The 24,447-nt window shown below is 44.8% G+C and overlaps 2 long non-coding RNA genes across 2 annotated transcripts in view; one reads left to right on the plus strand and one right to left on the minus strand.

Moving 5' to 3' along the window:
- LOC308468870 overlaps positions 1 to 22,575 on the minus strand; it is a 94,201-nt gene extending 71,626 nt beyond the window's left edge. Inside the window, exon 1 of the long non-coding RNA XR_013981911.1 lies at positions 22,446 to 22,575. This is a non-coding gene — a long non-coding RNA (uncharacterized lncRNA). The remainder of the gene's footprint in view (positions 1 to 22,445) is intronic.
- On the plus strand, positions 14,333 to 19,301 carry LOC308468887. Its single transcript, XR_013981935.1, has 2 exons — positions 14,333 to 14,846; positions 19,127 to 19,301. It is a non-coding gene; the product is annotated as an uncharacterized lncRNA (long non-coding RNA).
- Positions 22,576 to 24,447: the final 1,872 nt, after the last annotated feature.

Raw genomic sequence — 24,447 nt, forward strand, 5'->3', positions numbered from 1 at the left:
GCCTGCTGTGGATCACAGAAAACCCATTTCCCCCTCTGACCCTGACAGCATGGAATGCTGGGCTTCATCCCTATTTTACCAAGTGGAAAGTTGGCAAACCAACTTTACTTTCATTTAGGGATGATTAAAAATGGCCTCCAAAAATTATCCATTTGTGAGCAGTGAAATGGGGGAGGGCGCTTTTTCCTGGATATTCCTGGGGAAAGTGAAATTATCCAACAGTTTTTTAAAACAACAACAACAACACCCAAACCCTCTTCTAGGACATTTTAGCTCATTTAAAATCCAATCATATGTATGCTTGCTCTGAAATATGCCTCTCTGAATTCAATAGGCAGGAGTGTATAGGGTGTCAATTTGAGTGTTGCATGAAATTTTACAGTGGGCTCATGCTGGCAGGTGAAGGAAACAAATTGGCTAAGAAAAGAGGGTAATATCAGCATAATATTAAACTGTACTAAAAATGGATCCACAATTCATGGTTGGTAAATCTGGGAAAGCCATTTTGCCAAATATTCTCTGGGTCAGGACAAAAAAATATTCCAGTAGTTCGTAAGGAGCTTGGGAATAAAATCATGTCTGAGAAATTTTGACTTGGTCCTACTTTCATTAACAGCACAATCTCAGAGCTGTTAACTAGGAAGTGAGTTCCATTTTGCCAATGTGGCTTACTTCCTAATCATGTCAAATCAGAAGTAAGTCCTGTTGGGTTCAATGAGGTTTATCCCAGGTAAGTAGAGTTAGGATTGCAGCCTAAAACATGAGATACATCCCCGTTGGGGGTGTGCTTAATGACTCCAGAGACGTTAGCAGAATTACCACCTGAAAACACTTCCTAAAAAACTAGCAATCCGGAGAGGTGTGATAATGAAGTGGAAGAGAAAGACAAAATATATAAAGGTTTTCTGCATAGATGCTTAATGTAAATATACAATTGCCAGTGTGAAATGGCAGAGAGTTTAATGGAAGATGAACAAAAAGAAAAATAGAAAAGCTTTAAAAAAAGAAAAAATAACACAGATTTGCCAGTAGGAAGTAGATGTGATCTTCAGCAATCCCCAAATGGAAAAGAGACAAGAATATTCCTTTTGAATGTTTCTCAAACATTTACCTGGCCCTGATGGTGTGTTTGCCTGAGATGCATCTCTCCAAACACACAAATGCACAAACACCAATAGAGTATTCTGCACTGCATTTCTCTAGCGTATTCTGAACAGACTTGACTGATCTCATCTCCAACACTGACTTTGCATCTTTCAGATAAGATGTTTTTCATCAAAGGTAGTCCTCTAGTAATACTACATCCACACTCAATACATGTGGGACCTGAGACAAAATGTTGCAGCGTGGAACTCACCTGTTCAGGATTTCAGCCAACCAGTCAGGCCCACCCTTTTCCAGGGCCTACCATTGCACTCTGTTCTCCCTCCCTCAGTTTCCATTTCCTTCCTCTAATAGTCAGCAACAATTCTATGTCCACTGAGCATGCTCAGTCCTCAACTGACATGTTTCTATCTACATACATCCTTTAGGGGAATTCTAGTTCTTATGGAGTGAGCTCACAAAATGCATTGGGTCTATAAAAATATGAAGGGGTAGCTAGCAATCATAAATTAAGCACTACTAGGGAAAGCACTTTTTAGTACCCTTTGCTGAATTACATGCATTCCTTGAATTCAATCAATCAAATCCATTATTTTACTGGAAAACTAGGTAAAAGTAGAGATGAAACACGTAAGATGATCTCCCAAGGTGCACCCAGTTCATCATGTGGTTTCCCACAGTGGCTAATCAGATGCTCTCAGCAAGCCTACAAACAGGGCAATAAATTGATAAGTCTTCCTCCCTTGTTGGTGATGGATAGATAATTTGTGTGCATGGTTGTAGTTGTTTTAGATTAGGAAAGGGGAACCTGTTGCCCTCCAGATGTTTTTGGACTCCAGTGCTCATCAGCTCCAGCCAGTATGGCCTGTTATTCCAAGGGTTATTTAAGCAGCAGGCAGGTGTCTCTCCCACAAGACAATTTAGGGATCCTTGCATTAACTTGGACAGGCAGAAATAGGACAGTGAATTCCCCAAAATGACTAAGGGGGCAGTAAGCCCACTCTGTCAAGGGCATTTGTTATAATAGGTCCACACGTACCCCACATACACTGCAGCTGTCCATGGGAATCCCACTTATTTCTGCCCATGCAAGTTGTGTGTGTGTGTGTGTGTGTGTGAGAGAGAGAGAGAGAGAGAGAGAGAGAGAGATCAGTCCTGCAGCTGACTTGCAATTTGTCCTAGCTGTGACTTATGGGAGTTGCAGTCCACTACCAGAGGGCACTAGGTTGGTGAAAGCTGTACTATATAATAATGTTGCATCAACCTTGGCCATTTGGAAGGGGGTGCAGGGAGGCAAAGACTGCAAGGGCCTCTGCCACCACTGTAATATGCCCTGATGAAGACACAATCATTAAAACAAAACAAACAAAACATTAAAACAAAACAAGTTAAGAAACTACCTCCAAATGGAAAGCACCCCCCAAAAAAAAACTTCTCAAAACATTGCACACACACTTGTAATCACTCCCAAATTCAGGCCACTTTCTCCCCCACTCCATCTGAATTGAGTGCAAGAGCAAACATTTGGCTGAGTATTGTCAGGCATCACTAGCTTACTTGAGCTAGCTGGGACTCAGATGTGGAGTGTGCTCCATTAGCCCTTGTGCATGGCTAGCAGTGTGGAATATGTAGACTGGGTGGGCCTGGCATAAATTAGGGTGGCTATGTCTTCTGTTTTCAGATAGTGGTCTTCTTTTTTGAGACCTCCTAGTCTTGAAATGTTTTTTCAGATCTAGTCTCTTTCAAAGACAAAAAGTCTTAGGAAGAGGCAGTGGGAATCTTGGAGCTGCCCATTACAGATCAGGGGCAGAACATCTGCTTGTCGTGCAGAATGCCCCAGGTTCAATCCCCATCATGTCCAAGTAGGGATAGAAATGACCCTTGCCTGAAACCCTTACGAACTACTGTCATTAAGATAAATGGCCTTAAATGTATTGCCTTTATCTCTGTTGCATTCTAAACATGCTTCAAATATGTTTATACTTACAATGCTCATGGCAGTACTCCTCTACAAGCACACAGAAAATGCTCCATAACTCACAACCCGACCATCCCAGTTCTCTTTCACCACTACTGTTTATTAAGAATATTAGAAGAGCCTGCTGGATCAGACCAATAGCCCATCTACCCCAGTAACGTGTTCTCACAGTAGCTGACCAGTTGCTTCTGAGAAACCAGCAAGCAGGAGGTAAACACAAGGACACTCTCCCCTCCTGAATATCAGCAACTTGTATTCAAAAGCATTGCCGCCTCCAGCTTATTGACTGAAGAATATATGAAGAGCTTAGACACATCAGATCGAAGTCCCATCTCCTCTAACATCCTGAGTCCTACAGTAGTGAGTCAACAGCTTTAGGAACATTGTACTGGAACATCATAGGGTGCTTGCAAAATGGTAGCCAGGCTACCAACACAGTTGCTACCGCTGCCACTAAACCCTGCCAAGTGGGGCAAGGGGAGCTGTGCTGCTGCTTACAGTGAGCCCCACTCCATAAGAAACAGTTCAGAAGTTTCACCTTCCGCTGGAGGAGTGTGATTCCTCTTACCTTCAGATAATCATAGAATTGAAAGTTGGAAGGGAACCTGAGAGCCCTCTAGTTCCAGTCCAACCACCTACAGTGAATGAAACTTTTGCCCAATATGGGGCTCAAACCCACAACCCTGAGATTAAGAGTCTCATGCCCTACCGACTGAGCTAACTAGGGAGTGGTTTTTCCAGTGGCTTTTCCAGTTTCTCAGCCCACAAATAGGGTTGAGAATTTCAAGAGGCCTCTTGCACATAATTCACATGTTAAACCATCAGTGATTTAATCTTATTTGAAATAACATGATGTTTGATTGCTTCATGCCGTGGCTGCAAGCTGTCTTGAAGACCCAGTGGTTGGAAGGTGGGATATATACTTTTAAATGAACAAATACATATTAATTGTAAAGCATCTTTTACTCCCTGCAGCACTGGTGCTGAAAATGAAGTGAACATGGAATTAAACCTCCCCACTTTAAGATAAATTATTGCCTCATCCAGAAGTCTTCTACAAATAGTAATGGAAGGTCCAGGCCTTCACTGCTCCCCCTCTAATTCTAACTCTGTATCACAGGGATAAATAGAGTGGTTGTTTGCTTCCTGGCTGTATTGGTTCTCCAGCAGATATGCTATTAATTAGGAGTCCTTGGACAGACTCCTCAATGGACAGGTTCTCCAGAAATTGGGAGTCAAGCACCAGGCTTTACATTTAGAAGATTACATGGATTTTTTGGCATCTGCAGCTGCTGAGAAAGATCCTCAGCCTGAGACTAGGGATGGGGCAGAAATTCTATCCAGTTCACATTTAAAGGTAAACCTAATGAAGCTGCACTTTCTAACACAAATCAGAGTGCAACTATTCTTTGAAATTGGCACTACTCTGAATTATGCAGTGTATTTCTCCAGCCAAATAATGTACTCCAAAATGCACATGCTACAGAAATGGGTGCATAAAAATGCATTTATTGATGTAAATATCATACAAAAGTGTCTTGTATCAGGGAAAACTGCTTTGCAAAAATATGTGTTTTAGGGAAAATTGCATGCAAATATTAAAAATACACATGAAAATGCTGGTGAACTTTTATGAAGATTTATTTAAATAATAATAAAAAAACCCATATGGGGGAAAGGGGAGAACAAAATTTAAGACTGAACAAAATGCAAAATGGAGTGAAACTGAGAATATCAGATTCACTCATACCTGAGACCTTGGAGAGCAACAGCTGCTTGTCAGAGAGATCAGCAATACTTGACTAGATGTCCTGACTAAGGCTGCTTTATATGAACCTTTCCCTGCTCATAATACTCTCCTTCTGAAAGAAGAATTCCCCCTTACAGCCTAACCTAACCAGGGCTGGCCCAAAATATTTTGCTGCCTGACCTGAAGGACAAGATGAGGGGATTCCTCTCCATTTGGTCTGACAGTTGAAACTTACTTCCACATTGGCAGTGGGATAGCATCTCCCTCACACCTGAGGCAGGAAAGTATCTTTGTTGGGAGTGGGAGGCTAGGGCCATGTAGCATACACAATGCTTTCACCCAAGAAAAGAGAATGGTCAAAGAGGAACAGCCAAGAGACTGCTGCCTCTCTCCCTTCCTCCAGTATCTTCTACCTGAGATTATTGCCTCACTTTGGATAATGTTAAAACCAGCCCTCTCTTACTGTCAGGAAGTTCTTCCTAATGTTTGGGTGGAATCTTCTTTCTTGTAGTTTGGATCCATTGCTCCGTGTCCGCTTATCTGGAGCAGCAGAAAACAACCTTTCTCCCTCCTCTATACCCCTATACCCATCAGGTTTGTGGAGGAGCAGAAAGTGGGATTGTTGCTTACTGCATTTTGGAATTCATAATGCCAGATAACATACTACTTTTTGGAGGCAATAATCTCCCTTCCCATATCCATTTATTTAGTCAAGTAAGTAAAACAGAGAAGAAAGAGTTCCAAATCAATAACAGCTCCCAGGTTTCTTCTGTTTGGTTTCTCCATCAAGGGTTAAAAAACCTGGACAAAGCCAATCAGACTGATTTTTTTCCCCCATGAAGTCTACCCTGGTGGGGAAAGGGGTGGGGGCTGGAACTGAGCTGTAGCAAAAAGCTTTTTTTCTCTTTTTTACGCCTGGAGCAAATTCTGCATGGCTGAGTTTATAACCCCCTAAAATAGGGTTAATGATGGACAAGCGGTCACAGGCTTAACTGTAGATTGGCAAGACGCCAACTCACACTATAGGCTACCAATGACAACCCCCAGCCAGGTCTAAATTGGATCTGCCCTTGAGCACACAAGAAAAAAGAAAGGAGGGGGAAATGTATAGGTGCATCCAATGCTGGAACCAGCTTATATGGTTTTATTTTATATATTTATTACATTCTTGTTCAGCCCTTCCTCCAGGGAGCTCCATACAATACACACACACATACCCCATTTTATCCTCAAAACAACTCTATGAGGAAGGTTAGGTCGCAAGAGACTGATCAGTCCATGGTCATCCAATGAGCTTCATAGGTGAGTGAGGGTCTTCTCAGTTATAGCGGGGCACTCCACCAACTACACCACTCCAGTCCCCATTGTTTACAAATCTCAGCCTTCTAGAATGGCAGAGTTTTGGGATTATCCTTCTGCAACCTACAGGCTGAGCCTATGTCTGCTTACTTGAAACAAAGTCCCATGCAAGTTCAACCCAAATTAGTATGTATTGTACTTTTAGCCTCAATAAGGACTTGCATTCCACACTACTAGACTCATGGACCACTCGGCGTCACTGCATGTAGAAGTCCCAGGTTCATTCTCTGGCAACTTCAAGCAGGGCTGGGAAAGGCACCTTTCTGAAATCTGAGAGGGCCGCTGCAAGCATTGTGGATCATACTGAGTGAGAAGGACCTACTGTCTGGCACAGTATAAGGCAAGCTCCCTGTGTCCCTAAGCTCTATTTTTCTAAGCAGAAGGGTTTTCTGCAAAACAATGCTCACTTACAGGAAAGCGAGAATCTCCACATGAGAGCAGAAGGGCTTGAACTGCAACCCTATACATGTTTACCCAGAAGTAAGTCTTCTTATGTACAGTGAAGTTTATCCCACAAAAGGGTGCACAGGATTGCATCCTAAAGGCTAAGTAAATATGGCCAGAATCAGGCTGCAATCCCAAATTTAGATTGCAATGCTCTGAATGCACACCTGGGAGCAAACCCCACTGAAACGCTATGTTCCGAGTAAACATGCACATGGCTGGTTCTGTGACAATGCGATCCTGTGAATGTCTACTCAGAAGCAGGGATGGAGAAGAAAAAATTGGCCTTGCATTTTAATGGGAAATTGCTTAATTTGCACTTCATGAACAAATGCATGAACCAAAACACAGCTACCCATTGAAATTCACACTAGCTCTGTGAGGGGAATTGCGGGGAGGGCAGTTCGTATCAGGTCTCAGCCCCCTTAACAAATACAGCTCCCAGAATTCTTTGGGAAAAGCCGCGGCTGTTCAAAGCAATGTCATAGAACTTTAAATGTAAGGTGTGAATGTGGTTTCAGAGCATTACAAAACGTGGCAGGTGGCGGGGGACTTTGCCCAATTTCAGTACTGTTGGCTATTTTATTTTATTTTAAATACGTTGCAAGCTGCCTAAAGAACTTTGGTCAGTTAGCAGAATAGAAATGTTCCAATTTGACAAACAAGGATAAATAAAGTGCTGGATCAGCCCCATTTAGTGCAGCATCCTATCTCCCACACACTCAGCAACCAGATGCCTATGAGAAACCCACAAGTGGGAGCATGATTCCCCCACCATTGTTCCCTTGTGACTGTATTCAGGGGTCATCTTGGAGATAGTACACTTCCAGCATGACTTGTCTTAATGGGTAGATTTGTCCTCTGTGCATTTTATTTTATTACAGTTCTGTCCCACCTTTCCTCCCAGGGAGTGCAAGGTTGCCTCCCCATTTTATCTTCACAGCAACCCTGTGAGGCAGAGGGGACTAATAACCCCCACAATGCCACACGCAGAGAACTTCATGGATGAGTGGAAACTGAGACCAGGGTTTTCCCCAGGTGTGTCTCTCCACACCGCACTGCCTCTCCACGTACTTGCTCGTCCATTTGCCTGTTGCTTTTAAAAAGGACAGGAGCTGGGTCACAGGGAAATGATGGTGAATCCTTCTGGGCTGCCATAATGATCTCCACCAAACTATGTGTTTTCCTAGGGATGTGGGAACATGCTGTTTGCAAAAGGTTAAGAGGCACCTTAGAGAACACAAAGACCAGAAATGGTTTTGAAACTGTATGGTGCATGTTTATCCAGTATGTGGGACAATCTGTTAAAATGGAGAGTAGAAGACACCTAACTGATGTAATTAATTCTAAACTATTTGCCAGCTTGCCTAATGTTTGACTGTATTATTTACATTAAATATGCATGGGATGTTTCTTGGGAGAGGTATATGGGGAATTGTTTGTTATATGCATTTTTGGAAACTGGAAAATAAAGGAGTTCTTTAAAAATTTTAAAAAGAGAGACGTGTATGGTGGGGAAGGGGCAGGGCCCACCCATAAGACAAGGAGAGGCAACTGCTTCAGGCGGCAGGATGCACAGATTCAGTAGATTCTTATGTACCGTAAATCTTGATTCCCCTCTTGTTTTTTGATGTAGGTCTTCACTTACCCCTTTTCCCCTGATAGTGGTGGGCATTATTTTGACATTCCCCTCACATGTCTTGTGTTGGCCCTGGGAAGCAGGGCTGGTTTTACCTTTTCTTTTCCTAAAGAGGAGGTTCCTTTTATTTAGTGGGAGGGGATACGTATTACACATGCATAAACACAGAGGATATTTGTTTGTTGTGTTTGTGTGAGCTATATCCCTGTATAGAGACATTACACACACATTGACACAGAGGATGTTCACTGATTTGTGTGTATTTATGTGAGACTATAATATATCACATTCACAAAGAGGATGCCCACCAATTTGTATGTGAGAAACATATACCTCTATACATGGATATTACACAGAGAGGGGATTTTCACTGATCGCACGTGCATGCATGCATGCGCGCGCACACACACACTCCTGTAAATTTTTGAGGCAAAAGCTGTCAAGCAAATAGGGAGGCACCATGATAAAGGAGGGGCTGGTGAGGTGTGGGGGGGAGAAGAGGAATTGAATTTGCATTCCTTCTGCTACAGGCACATGTTTACATGACCTTTAAAACAGAATTAAAGCTGTATCATCAGCAGCTGGAGGCAACCGGCATTACTAAGGCAATCAAATCAGAAGGCTAAACCAACTATAAAACATAAATTAAATGGAGAGAGGAGCATCCTAATTCACTAGGTTGGCTTGCAAATTACTTAGCTGCTACTAGCCTTCCCCCCCCCCCCAACAGTTTGGAGAAGCAGACAGGCAATGGAGGAGGGGGCTGGGATTTTGATTCTTTACAGGGGCACACATCTAGAAATCATTCTTTTGGATCTGGTGGCCTGAGATCCACATGCCTATGAGTTGGGCTTTTTTAAAAAGGGAAATTTAGAACTGCCCAGTGGTATGTGATTATAATGTGCCTGCAAAATGCGTACCACTGCAACACACCAGTGAATTTTCTGTGTGAGTGCATACATGCTCTCTTGCTTTGAGTTGCATGCTGTGATGTTTAGGAGCCTGCATATAATAGGTGAAAATCCTCAGAACTTGGAATCAGGCACCACAACTGTAAAAGAGTGTGTCTTTCCTTCCCATTGGGGGGGAATGGTGACTGTTCCATGGAACTGTAGCTGTGGAGTCTGAAGCATCTTCGAAAGGGTCTACAAAAGGCTGGACTTTTCAATCTCTTTTAACATCACCTAATATAAGACAACTTTTGCATGGCTCGAATTTTTGAACTGCTCAAATGTTCTTATTGAACTGCCTATTTGTCCCTCTGTAACTGCTCTCTTTAAAAAGAAGAATTAGAAGAAGCCCTGTGTATGATGTTCTAGCTGCTGTTGCTCACTGCTTAGTTCCCGTGCCTGTTTGCAATATCGGCAACAGAACATGACACGTAATAATGGTGATAAAAGAAAGTTGGCCTTTTGAAAGAGACAACTTTAGAAAACTAGGAATATTGTAAGCACAGCAGAGACCTATCCTATTTCCACATGCAACACAGACTTGTCTCTTTGTTCTGGCCTCATCTGCACCATACATTTGATGCAGTATCAAACCACTTTAAGCAGCCATGGCTTTTCCCATCTAAAGAATCCTATGAATTGAAGTTTGTTAGAGTTCTGAGAATTGTTAGGAGACAATTCTATTCCCCAAGGTCCTTGGGAAGATGGGTTGGTTGTTAAACCACTCTGGTAATTTGTAGCTCTGTGAGGGGAATAAGGTAAAGGCAAAGGGACCCCTGACCATTAGGTCCAGTTGTGGCCGACTCTGGGGTTGCGGTGCTCATCTCGTTTTATTGGCCGAGGGAGCCGGCGTACAGCTTCCGGGTCATGTAGCCAGCATGACTAAGCCACTACTGGCGAACCAGAGCAGCGCACGGAAACGCCGTTTACCTTCCTGCCGGAGCGGTGCCTATTTATCTACTTGCACTTTGACGTGCTTTCAAACTGCTAGGTTGGCAGGAGCAGGGACCGAGCAAAGGGAGCTCACCCCGTCGCGGGGATTCGATATGCCGACCTTCTGATCAGCAAGTCCTAGGCTCTGTGGTTTAACCCACAGCGCCATCCGCGTCCCATGAGGGGAATAGGGGCCTCCTATCAATGCTTGGGACGCGGGTGGCGCTGTGGGTAAAACCTCAGCGCCTAGGACTTGCCAATCGTCAGGTCAGCGGTTCGAATCCCCGCGGTGGGGTGCGCTCCCGTTGCTCGGTCCCAGCACCTGCCAACCTAGCAGTTCGAAAGCACCCCCGGGTGCAAGTAGATAAATAGGGACCGCTTACTAGCGGGAAGGTAAACGGCGTTTCGGTGTGCTGCGCTGGCTCGCCAGATGCAGCTTGTCATGCTGGCCACGTGACCTGGAAGTGTCTTCGGACAGCGCTGGCCCCCGGCCTCTTAAGTGAGATGGGCGCACAACCCTAGAGTCGGACACGACTGGCCCGTACGGGCAGGGGTACCTTTACCTTTTATCAATGCTCAGCACCCTTAACAAACTACAGTACCCATTATTCTTTGAGGGAAGCCATGACTGATTACAATGGTTTCATCATACTTTGAACAGATATTGTAGATGGGGCCTTCATAAAAGGGAGAGAGAATCACAAAGAGCTCACAGATACCAATCTGCACATATAGGACAGTCCTGGTTCATAAACACATGTGTTCCTTGCACAATGACTTGCATGTATGAATGAGTCACATCAATATATAACATTATAGAAATAATTTTCACATTGTTCAGGGAATGAGGCAGAGGGCCTTCTCTGTAGTGGCGCCCACTCTGTGGAATGCAGCTCCTTCAGATGTCAAGGAGATAAACAACTATATGACTTTCAGAAGACATCTGAAGGCAGTCTGTACAGGAAAGTTTTTAATGGTTGGTGTTTTATTGTGTTTTTAATATTTTGTTAGGAGCCACCCAGAGTGGGGCATATTATTATTATTATTATTATTATTATTATTATCAATGGTTTCAGAGGAAATGCTACTTGCTGACTTGTTTTTTCAATATGGATTCAGATCACATCCGCAAGATACATTTAAAGGACACGGCTTCCCCCAAAGAATCCTGGGAACTGGATGCTGAGTATTATCTGTGAATGATAAACTACCATTCTCAGGATCCTTTGGGGGAAACTAAGTGCCTTAAATGTGTATCTGAAGAAGTGTGCATGCACACGAAAGCTTATACCAAGAACTAACTTAGTTGGTCTTTAAGGTGCTACAGGAAGGAATTTTTTTATTTCGACTATGGCAGACCAACACGGCTACCCATCTGTAACTGGTGCCTTAAATGTGTGGCAGATGTTTATTGTGGATGTGACTTCAGTTCTCACATTCAGCTGTCAGGCATCAAGATCAAGCTCACATATGTGTATGTTGCCCCTTCAGTACTACAGGGTCAAAATAGTGGGTTGCGTGTAGGAATGAGCAATCTGATCGAACTTCATAAAAGATTAGGTAAAGGTAAAGTGACCCCTGACTATTAGGTCCAGTCGTGACCGACTCTTGGGTTGCGGCGCTCATCTCGTTTTATTGGCCAAGGAAGCCGGCGTACAGCTTCCGGGTCATGTGGCGAGCATGACTAAGCCGCTTCTGGTGAACCAGAGCAGCGCACAGAAAGGCCGTTTACCTTCCCGCTGGAGCGGTACCTATTTATCTACTTGACGTGCTTTCAAACTGCTAGGTTGGCAGGCGCAGGGACTGAGCAATGGGAGCTCACCCCATGGCGGGGATTCGAACCGCCGACCTGACGATCGGCAAGTCCTGGGCTCTGTGGTTTAACCCACAGTGCCACCCGCGTCCCTTTCATAAAAGATTAAATTTCTTCAAAAACAAAGCTTTGTTTTAACTGATCCATTTCACACCCTCAAGTTATGTATATGCCCTCATAAACATAGGTGCGTAAATACATGGAACGCACATGGGTGTTAGCCATCTGTGAATGTGTGGGTAAAATATGTGGAGTCCGTAGTACCTTTCTCTTTCTCACAGAGTTCTGTGATCCACCCCCGCCCTTAGATATAAAGGGTTTTTGGATCACCTGCGACGGTACTAAACTTTGTCACGTCTCAGGCCTGAAGTCCACTGGGTGACCTTGGACCAGTCACTGTCTCTTCAGCCTAACCTACTTCATTGGCTTGCTTGAGGATCAAATGCCTTGAACTCTCTGGCGGAAAAATAATTTCATTCATTCATTCATTCATTCATTGGAAAGGCAGCTCTGCCAACGACACTCACTCTGTCTGGCTCATAAATCCACCTAGCTCGAATTAATCCCTGGAAGAAATTACAGAAGGAAGCGTCCAAGAGCAAAGAAGTACCTAGAAGAGATCCAAAATGAGCAGATATCCTACGGGTCTCTTTCCTAAAAACCCACGCGCTGGTCGACCTGGCTATGAAGCGGAGAATGCCGATTTACAGTACCCAGCTCCTAAACTCCTTTTGGGGGGACGAAATGCAACCTCTCAGCGAACACCCCAAGCCTTGAAAACCCCACTGGTTTTCATTTGCAAGTTAAGTGACGCGTACTTAAGATTCCTTGCACAACACCCTGGATCATGCACCCATTTCCCAGAAAGGTGCCTGCTGCCTGTCACTAGAAGGACTAATCTTAAAACCGGTAAAAAGAAATTCCTTCCAGCAAAGCTGATTTTGGCTGTGGGTGTGCGCATGTAACGTAGCAACCGGCTTCGCTAGAATTTGTAGCGGAATTGTATTGGAATAGCACTTTTTCCTAAGGTGTTTCGAATGGCTCGACCATCAGTTTAAAAAAAAACCCCAAGAGTTTCAAGTTTAACTGGCTTTCCACTGTGTCTCCCCGTCTCGTGTCTCAATGAGATTGTAAGCTCCTAGAGACAGAGGTCCCTTAAAGCGCCGCATACATTGATATAACATAACAATAACATTTACTTCTCTTATCTCGATTCCTCTTCCCACCCAAGTAAAAGTAAAATCCTAAACGGAGGAGAGAACAGGGGAAAGGAAGAAAGCATTTCCCCCCCTTAAACTTTCTAAAAATGCAAAACAAAAACAAAAGCTTTATAATCTCCTTCCACAACTGAAGGGGATACACTTATCCCGCTTCTAAAACAAAAAACAAACAAACTTGCTATTCTCAGACCCTACTAAGAGCACAGTTTAGGTCCCTACTACGCAAGGCAAGGCAAGGACTGGAGGTGTGAGACTGGAACAACTAGGAGAAGCCAATTTACTCCTTTAAAATTGGATAATTCGATCAAAATGTGTCTGACAGATCAACCACCCAGCTCACATTCAAAGTAATTGCCTGTGCAGCCGCCCGACACTCTCGCGTGTTTACTCGGGAAGAAGTCCCGCTGAGTTCAATGGAGTTACTATTAAGTACGAATGAGGATATAGCGACGCTCTTTCAGAGTTCCACTGAATCCCAGTGAAAGAGGATGGGTTAAAAAAGATACCCAGCACATCACCAACTAAAAGACTGCAACCCTAAACGCCCTAAGCCCATGTTAATTCGGAAGCAAGACCCACTAGCTTTACTTCCAGGTAAAACTGTGCATAGGATGCCGGCCTTACTTGAAAGAAAGTCCTTTTGACTAGAAAAAGACCTATTTTAATATCATTACGCATCACACCATCCAGGTGAATGTGCATAGTTCTTCCAATCCTAAATACACTCATACGGCAATCCTGTTTATGTCTGCTCAGAAGGAAATCCAATGGGGTTTACTTCCAGGTAAGTGGATATGGGATTGCATTTAAAACTGACTTACACCTCTTAGGCTACATTCTTATGCGCGCTGAATCCCACTGAGGTTGACTGCCAAGTAAGTGGGCGTAAGATTGCATCTAAAATTGACTTAGGCATCCTAGGCTCCAATCCTATAAACGCCCAGCTGGGAGAAAATGTCAATGAAATCAGCTGGAGTCACTTCTTAGATATATTTTATGAGTAGGTGAAGTATCCTATACATTGTATAGGAAAGCCCTGTTAGGACGGCCAACCCCGTGAATTTAGAGACCCTTTCTTCTGAGCAAGCATGTTTAGGATCGCTCTTTAAGTGTGTGCTCTTGTAAAAGGTGGGGGGTGCGTCATGCCTTCCCTTTTACCATTAGTTTCCTCTAACACCCTTTTTGATCTGAAATATTTCCACCTTTCTCTAGGGCTGCCTGTCCGTGCAATCCAGGAATGCCATCCCCCCCAAAAACCTGTATAAGAATATGGAACACGTTCGGGCTTCTAGATGCGGCACGATAAGCATGCAAGGATCGTTGTATTGTTAAATTATGCGTACAATGACATGAGGTTCGAAAATAGATGATAGATAGATAGATACTCGTCGAGTCTTCTTTTTACACACACACGCGAGAGAGAGAGAATACATGTATATTCGGATGCTACAGTTTAAGACAACAGATATTTGATGGCAAAGAGACAGACTAGCGAGATCTCCGCAGGTGTAGCGAGCTACCATAACCGCTCAAGGGCTAAACTGGCTTCCTAACAGGAGTTTACTACAAATCACGAGGGCAACAGTCAACGGCGAAAGAAAGTGTGTTTGGGGGGAAGGGAAGAGAGACTAGTGAGCGCCCGGTCCAGGACACCAGGTAAGTGCTATCGAGAGGTGAAGCATACAAACTACATCCACCCCTTTCTTTCTTGCCCCTCCCCCCCAATTTTGCTTTTCGGTGGGTATGAAAAGAGCACACCGTCACTTGGATTGGAGTGGGGTGGGAGCGGACTGGAAAATGACACCAGGTTCTAGATTTTAAGGAGAGTTTGAATATCCCTTGTATCTAGAAAAACACCTGCAGAAGGAAAGGAGCAGATCCACAGCAGGAAAAGCAAAAGAAAGAAGCAAGTCATGTCCCTGGAGGGAAGGAAGGGTTTAGTAGAGAGTGCGGAAGGTGACGAGCTTTGGCAGATGGTTAGAGGTGTCGGTCATGTCTCTCAAGAAAAAAAAGCCCATCATGTTGTCCCCAGCCTAGGTAAAGTGGCTAGTTGATTTTGAGGCAAGGAAAGACAGTTCTTTTGCCCACCCGTGGCAAAAACTTCTCTTTCTCATTAGTGGCTTCGCTGATGCCCTACTCTCCCCCTCTTTCAATAAAATAAAATTAAAAATAGGTTGGACTTAAATGGACTGGTGGGTGCTTTGGCGCCGCAATTCCAAGCCCCACCAGTGAGACGAACTTAAGTGAAAACTCTCGCGATGTGCGTTGTATACTGAATGCTAGTGGTTGTGGTGAAGCCCTGCTCGATCGGATCTAATCGATCATCCTGTTCAGGGACCAGCCAGGCAGCCAACAACTTCAATGTGAAGGAGACAGTCGTCCCACTCCGCCACCATCTACTAATGAGAATGACTGCTACTGAATCTGGTGTAACTCTCCAACGATCTGATTTCACCCACGAAGGCGCACTCTTCCATTGTCCATTGAGCCAGACAGATGCCATCCAATTGCCACTGACAAACGGATACAGACCCCCTTTTTTTTTTACAGCTCGCACAAAAGTACACGGAACACCCTCTTCGAATTAAAACACACAGTCTCGCGAGAACAAGGAACAGCGATTTTATATTTTACGAAAAGAAGTCGCTAGTCCTCATGGTGACAGGGTGGAAAATATTTAAAAGTAGAACCACCTTGAGGAAGGTGGAGCCATATCACATCCTGGCAGGAGGCCTAAATTGGTGGAACGCTCAGGCCCCGCCCATTCAAAGAGGACCATTAATGTGGAGAGCTGCTATCTTCCAAACTGTGAGACAACATGGCAAAAGGGGAGCCCTGAATGGAACTTTGCGTTTTTGTCTGTTCCGTTCATCAAGCTTTTGTTTGCGATCTGCCGTCTCTTCCAGCGCAGAAGATCCATTGTCTTGATTTGTGCTCGAGAAAATCCCCCCCCCCCTGCGCGCGCGCGCCCCGCTTCTCCTCCCCTTTTGGTTCATACACATAGTCTCTCCCTATTGCAATTGTAGGATTATTTATTTTTTAAAACTCAACACAGGGGCGGGGAGAAAAGCTTAAACATTTCCCTTAAGTAAAGAGGAGGTTGTGTTAGCTCAACAAGGCTCCAATCCTAAACACAATTCTTGAACGCACACACCCTACAGAATACTGCGAGATTTACAGTACCTCCGAATAGATGTAAATCTACTCTTTAGAAATTAGTCATTTACATGGAAGCTACTTTCATTGGAACCAATATATCACTATTTTCTGAGACTATGTATTTGGAAGGTATAATTCGTATGCATGACAGACACACTTCTTCCTCTATTTTACGCACACTGTTGTTGTCGTTGTTGTTGCTAATTTGTTAAGGTACCCAAAGGGGAGATTTTTAGAAACCATGTTGGTAAACGAGTCCCTTTATGGATATAAATCCGGGGTCTACTAATGTTCTGCAGCCTCTGTACCCTTATTCAGGACTAAGTCCATAATTCTGAACATGACGAAGGGTACTGCGGACTTGAGTGCGACACAGCTGAAGACGAGGGGCCCCGAAGTCACCCCTTTCGGGGAGATGGGAATTATTTTTTGCCTCTTTTTTTAAAAAAAAAAAATCCTGGCAAGGCTACACTGAAGAACCAACTCTGACTACAGTAGTCACTTCCTGAGCGCTTTTACAAATGCAACTTACTCCGTGTACATATTAGAAAGCAAATTGCACTAGAAATAAGTTGTAGTTCAGTAACATTTTAGTAATACCTAGAGATGGATACGGGGGACAGGAGCTGAATTCTTCTAAACACAATTTACCGTCCAAGGGCTCAGCTGTGGACCCCTGAAATGTTTCAGACGGCTGTCCAGTTCCCACGACCAGATGCTTCTGAACTTGGATGTTAAGGAAAAAACCAGGACTAAGGCTGGTCGATTGTTGGAATTCATCTATGACCTTATAAAGTAGCTTTCCCCCAACCTCCCTATTTTTATTTTTATTTTAAAGTATTTATTTATTTAATTATACACTGAAGAGGCTGGTAAAATGTGTTGAAGAAAGAACGAACGAACTTGGGTTTCTAAAGCTGGTCAAGCGAGGAAATTAACAGCATCCGATTCAATGAGCGACCAAATCGAACTGTTTGTGGAAGCCACCCCTCTCTCCAATTCGCTCATACACGCGAATGATCCTTCGGACTACACACATGCACCCCCCATTTTCAGGGTGAAATAAATAAATAAATCCCCCAGCCAACGAATTAAATCCGCTAGAGCAAGTCCCATTTGAAAACAAACCACAACCTCCGCGCCTCTCCTAAAGTACACAGCAACATCCAAACTTTTCAGGTGGGAACACAGATAGGTACACACGGGAGATGAACCAAGTGGAAGCAAACTCGTTTTGCAGTACGTGTGTGTGTGTGTCTGTGCGCGCGCGCGCGCAATGAGGTGGGGCAGAAATAAACTGGCGGGTTGAGGGCGGAATTTTAGGGCGGGCGGTGAGCAGATTAGATTCTATCTTATTTACCTTGCAGTATCTTCTGCCAAGGTGAGGAGATACAACAACAGCCACTATAGCAACAATAACAATAATATCAAAATGATGACTCCCTCTTCCAGTATCCCGAACGCAGAATCAGCTCATGTCTGGGCATACAACCAAACGCCATCGAGGTTAGAAGTGATTGGGAGGGACAAGCGCCCCCCAAACAAGAAGCTCGACCCCTCCCCTCCCCCCCCCCACACGCTTGCTCACCCCAACACATTGTTGGACTTGTATAATTAACATCCACTGCTATTTTTCCTTCGGAGCTCTTTACACCTGTGACAAAACTCGCCCACCCAGAAATATACTTTGCCTCTTCTGTCGCCAGTGGGAAGTGGGGGGGGGGAGGGATATTGCCAAAGATTCCTGGAAGGGGTTAATCTTTCTTTGAACGCGTTGCCCCACACTCTACCTTCCCTTCTCCGCCGCCCCCTGCTCTTCCTCCGCTGCTGCATCTGAGTCTAGAGGAGTAAAATGCAAGGTGCCTCTTCCCCCCTCCCGCCCCCAAAACAGCAGAGGCTAAATAATATGGGGGGGAGAGAAAGGAGGGGAAGAAAGCAATTTTTTGCTAATTGGCTAATATCTTTCTCTAATGCACCTCCAATTCTTCTTCTCCTTTTCTCTCTCTTCTCTCTCTTTCTCCCCCCCCCCCCCAACTCTACCGGGGTTGGAGCGTGGCTAACCTTTCTAGCCCTGTGGAAAGTGCGGGACAACAAAAAAACAAAAACAAACCTCTCTCCCCTGTTTAAGAAACAGTTAAACACTCTCACTCTTTCTCGCAGGCTCCTTCCCCAGCCTCCTTTTGGCTGTCCCTTTTCCATGCTCTTATTTTCCCGGTGAGTTCTGTCTCTCAAACACACTCACATTCACACACACACACACACACACACACACACAGAAAATCACACACTTGTTTCCCACCAAGCGTCTCTTCACAAGTCCCAGCCTTGCCTCTAAAGCGAACTTGGGCGAAAAGGTGAAATTTTCTTTATAGAGGTCGCGACCTCGCCTCGCTGCCTACCGCTCGCAGCTTCATGCTGTATTAAGCACAGTCAAAACTGCACCCTTGGAAGTGGGGGGGGGGGACCCCCTTCCCCTCCGCCCTCAACAACATCCCGCGCCTCCGCTCTTGGAATTGAGTAGTATCTGGAAAAGTTGCAACTAAATACCACCACCAAAATCTCAGCATTTGCAAGGAAGGGGTATTGGGGGGGGGGGGGGAGAGAGAGAGAGAGAGAGAGAGAGGCGGCGAGGGTCGTCTGTGCGTGTGTCCCACCTCCTTAGGAAGAGAGAGGGAGAGGGGTTCGAGGGACTCGAGAGAGATGATATCTCCCACAATTGTGTGGCTTTATAATTATATTGCAATCTGTTACTCTCAGTATCTGTCTCTCTTCCGCAGGAGAGAAAAACACAGCATGAGAGCGAGCGCCTCTGGGGTCATCGATCACACAAGTTCAACGGCTGCAATCCTAAACACACCCCGGGTAAGAGTGTGTAACACAACAGGCCTTACTCTGGAGTAAAGACGCAGAGGATTGCAGCCTTAAGACTGCGAGGAATTGTTTTTTGCATTATGAACCGCCTCCGGTGATTTGCAGTAAATATATAACTCACACACGCGCACGCAGACACCCCCCGCAGACACTCGCTCACAGTAGTAACAATAAGGGATTTCCTATCTGATAAAAATCCGCATGTTAAACCTCCATCGCTGGGCACCCATCTACAATATGATCAAGATCCCTTTAGACTGCTCCTTTCAAGTAAATGTGCATAGGATCGCGTTCTAAAAGTCATACACACCTCCAGGAGAGGTGAGGGACGGAAAAGAATGGAAACCTCAGTTCCAGCCTATTCGGATTTACTCAGAAGTAAGTCTGAGAAGTAAGCATGCTCAGGACCGCAAGTTTTACGCAGCAATCCTAAAGACACTTAACCTGGGAGTGAGGCCCGCTGAATTCAGTGGAATTGCGCGATCAAGCTTCGTGACCGCCTCGCTAGCTGGCAACTTGTCTTCCAATCCGATATACTCCTTTCCCCAAGCAAGAATATTACGCACCTTTAAAAAGCAAGACGGAAGTGTGTGCTTAAGGCGGGGGGGGGGGGTGTCCCAGCAACAGTGCGAGCTGAGAATTTGTTTGTTTGTTTGTTTGTTTAACTTGGACTGTCAAGTGTGTGTGTGTGTGTTTGGAGTGAGCGAGAGGGAGCCAGAAGAGGACTTTATTTTACAGACACCTCTTCACTTTCAACACAAACAAACAAATAATCATATAAACAAACAGAAACCGGCTCTCTCTCTCTCTCTCTCTCTCTCTCTCTCTCTCTCTCTCTCGCTGGTTCGCTCTCTTCTATAGCAACTTCTCTTTTGCCTCCCAACAAGATGGGATATTTCTTTCTTCTTTTTTCCCTAGAGCTATTCTTACTCGGGCTTTATCCCTGCCATGAAGTGACCGAAGCGGGGTTGGGTGGGGGAGGGGGAGGGGGTGAGGGATTAGATATGAAAATAAAGTTATTTCTGGTTGGCGGTGGGCCGCGGTGTGGGGGGGTGGGGGGAGTCCGAGAAGCCCAACGGGCTTTAAAAAGAAGACAACGTTCGTATTAACAATTATGATGGCAATAATAACATCAGCAACACAGATTTGATTCCTTTTCATTCCTCCTTTTTTAAAAAAAGGTCTCTCTCTCTCTCTCGCTCTCTCTGGAGTCTATGGGGGGGAGGGGAAAAATAAGTGACAAATTCTTGCAACAGTTACTCTGCGTGTCCTTAAAAAGTAAAATTCTCTCATGTTCAGACGGGGTCGGGTCTATTGAATGAGGTCCTTTTATTCTGCATGGGGCGATGGATTTGCGGCTCCGCTCTCGCCTTTATGCTTCTCTCTATGGAAACCTGGATCATGGGGAGAAATATGCGGAGCTGAATAGAGCCGAGCAGCAGAAAGGAGCGCCTGAGAGCAGCATCTGTTACACTCGGGAAGTTAGACTGACAGGAAAGCGCTAAAGAAACCCTCTCAAGCAGATTAGGAGGCAAAAGCGAGAGGGGAGGGGAGGGGTGCAACTCCAAGCGGATAAAAAACACTCCAGAAAGAGAAAGTGTGGAGGCGGAGGGGGGGTGGGGAGAGAGAGAGAGAGAAACCAAAGGATATCTTCCCATTAATCTGAGGCAGAACATGATACTGTATGATGCCGGCACATTTTGATTTTTTAACATTATTTGTTATATTGGTCTAAACAAAGCCATTTTCTGAGCTTGATTTCACCAGGCCTGTTTCTGGGAGGTTTTCTCTCCGCACTCTTAAAGCTTGGTCAGAAAGTGCGCTCCTAGCCAAGTTCATTTGGAAGTTCGAGTGAGGAGGGAAGAAAAAGATAATCGATCCCTCCTCCTCCTCCCTCAGCCCGGCGATCCCCAAACATGTCAAGGAGGTAAAAGCTTCTAGTGGGTTTCCTGGTTGCCTCACTTAGACCTCTCCAGCATCCTTAAAATGAGTTGGTTTGGGAGTAAAGAGCAGGGCCCCCCACCCCCGCGCGCCTGCTGTCAAAGGATTGACCTTCCAAGTCAATTGGTATGGGTGGTGGTGGAAGAGAAACTAGTCTATCCTAGGCGCGCTTACTCAGAAGTAAATCCCTGCGGTGTTCAATACTGCTTTTTCTCCCAAGCAAGCTTGCAGCCTAACAGAACAATCACGTGTAGTCTCTCTCTCTCTCTGTGTGTGTGTGTGTGTCTCTGTCTCTGTCTCTCTATCCGTCTCCTCTATTGTGTTCGGTTACATTTACTCCCTTAGTGTTGCAGCGGACATCATCCTCAGTTTGCAACAGTGCTGCTTAACTGTGTTGGGGATCGGTGTTGGTAATAGCTAACTGCTTTACGATTCCCTCCTCTTCTTGTAAAGGCACCCTAAAACGATGAAAGTTGATTTAAAAATCGTACAAAAGAGAGGGCGAAGGTTGTTTTGTGTTTGGTTAGGTTAGGTTCCAGTTTCACTTATTTAGCTTTCTAAATAGACCATCAGAAATAGAGTGGATCCGTTTTTCAATATGGTATTAGGCTGGCTGGGTTTCATTCCTGCCTTGCTAAAGATTCTCCCCCCGCCCGCCCCGCCGCCGCCCCCGCGCGCGCAAAAAATCTGGCCCTTTCTGTCTTTTCAAATTATTCTCCCACCCCAATGGGGAGAATAGTCTTGCTTTTACAGCTACACACACATACACACGCCATTTCTTACAGATTATTTTACGGATCCAGCAAAGACCACAGTCTACCACGCGAGGAAATAAGTGGACCCTCAATTGCCAGTAACTGTACTTTCCCCAAAAATTGCTTCCACGCTTCAAAGAAGAAGAAGAAGAAAAGACTGTCGAAACCAAAACGGCAGAGCCTCTTCACCACAGTACCGTCTCCCAGTACCCCCTCCCAGCAATCAGGAAAATGTTTTTTTTAAAATAAAAATAAAAATGGAAGTTTCCCAACTTCCTCAATATATTTAAACCTATGCAACTTTTATTTCAAACTTTAACCAAAAAAAGTATGAAAGCGAACAAATCTTGCATTCAGATTTCCTATCCATTGATCTAGACTTGGAAACTGCTGAAAAATGACCAATAGCTGTTTTATCCTATATTTTTAAAAAGGAAAAGGTGCAGCTCAAATGAGAGAGAGGGAGGGAGGGAGAGAAGGATAGGATAGAGAGAGAGAGAGAGAGATGTGGAAGGGGAAAAAAGCTCACCTTGTTTAGGGCGATATTTTCATTTTCTTGAATTTTTCTCCAGATCTGTCTTCCTAGAGAACTTAATGCCTTAATGACTTTCGGGTAGCTGCAAGCCCTTCTTTTATTTCTGCTAAATATATGAAAATGTATGCAAATTTAAATCAAGCTTAACCTAGGAGCTCCTGCAATATATTTAATGGAATTTCAAACCAATAAGGGAACTGTGATGCAGCGTTCTGTAAGTGCAAATATAATTATGCAGCTAGGTTACCTCCGAAATTATGCACGGAAAGGTCATTAAAAAAAAAAACTTCGGAGATCCTTTTTCTTTTCTTTTCGAATGTACTAGGGTTTAATTTTCTCAGCTGGAGTACTGCAACAAAATCTAAACGCTCCGATTTCTGCTCTCCAGCTAAAACATTTGCAAGAGGAACACACAACAGACTGTATTGTTGCTATTGTTGTTGTTATCATTGTTATTATTGACATAATAGACTGAAAAGGAACATTAAGGGGAGAAAGAGCAGGAACCTTCCACCCCCCCCCCTTATTTCTCATTGTTTCCCCTACTTATGCTTTGACATTCCTCCTTATTACCTAAAGCCACGTTTTCAGGAATAAGCTTATAAAACAGACAGCAATACCTTACAGCTTTATGTCAAAGGTAAGGGAGGGTTAGGGTTAGCAGAAAACAATTCTAATTTATTCAAACCGTTTGCCATAGTTTGCGTGTGTGTGTGTTCTGTATTTTGGAAAGGCGTGGAGAAACGAAGCCACTATAACCTCCTGAGTGTATCTAGGAAGGAGGAGAGGGGTTTTCTTGGCACCCGGGGCTGCAAGACGTGCGTCTCTCCTCCTGTCGCGCCACCACAAGTTGTGTGCTTTTCTGTCACAGGCTCCGAGAGGCTTGGAAAGTTGCAGAGCTTGTTGTTAGGGAGCGCGCGGTTTCCCAATTGCTGGGGAGGGGTGGGGGGTGGAGAGGAGGCAGCCGAAGCGTCGGGATGACCAGGGCAACTGTAGAAGCAAACTTTGCACCACCCAACTTAAGGCGAATGGCAGGCAGGATTTGCATTTCAATCAGGCAGCGGGTTAACTGCTGATTTACCAACCAGTCAGCTCAGTGGAAAGGAAACAAATGAATCTCTGAAAACTAGCTTCTCTTTCTTTCTCTCTCTCTCTCTCTCTCTCTCTCTCTCTCTCTCTCACACACACACACACACACACACACACAGAGAGAGAGAGAGAGCGCGCGCGCGCGAGAGAGAGCTGTTTCATTTCTCTTTCTCTGTGTGTATGAGTATGCAACATACCCAAAAGTATGACAACAGTGTCATGTATGCAATATGTGTCCCGGGTAAGTGTTCGCCTGATATTTCCTCTCTCACACACGAAGTTTCCTAGGCAAGGTGTAACTTTTGAGGCGCCGGGGAGATTGACTTGAGACAGTTTTGTTTATTTTGTTGTTGTCCCCGCTACCCCAACCCCTCAATCTCTCAGTTGCTTTCAGACTGACTTCAAAATGTTAAGAGGGATTGGGGGGGGTGGTATTGTGGGGAGACGTCTATAGATTGTGTTAAGGAGAAGTTGTCCGTCTTAAAGATGGGTATTTAACCTCCCTTTGCCTGCCCCCTCCCAAGTTTTCCAGGAAAGGGGTCTATACCTGGAATTAATCAATACAAATTTAAACCATGCCCTCGCATTCCCTTGCCTCCTCCTTTCCCTTCCTCCCACCTCTTTCCCTTTCTTCTTCTCCTAATAAGATCTAAAAAATGAAGTAGCGGCGGCAGAGGGGCAGATGGGGAGGTGGGTGGGCTGAAATAAATGATATTGTCCTGCAGCGGCGAAAGGGTTAACCCAGTGAATCGTGGGCAGCCCGCTCGCGGCAGCCAATGGAACCTGAAGATTGATTCACTTCCTGCTTCCAGACTCCCTCGTTTTAACCCTTCTCCGCCTGCAAGCTTCTTCGTCTCCCTCTTTCTCTCTCTCCATCCCCCCCCCCACCCTTTTGGACGGGCTCAAA

This window comes from Podarcis pityusensis, assembly GCF_964106645.2.
Source record: "Podarcis pityusensis genome assembly, chromosome: Z".
Taxonomy (NCBI): domain Eukaryota; kingdom Metazoa; phylum Chordata; class Lepidosauria; order Squamata; family Lacertidae; genus Podarcis; species Podarcis pityusensis.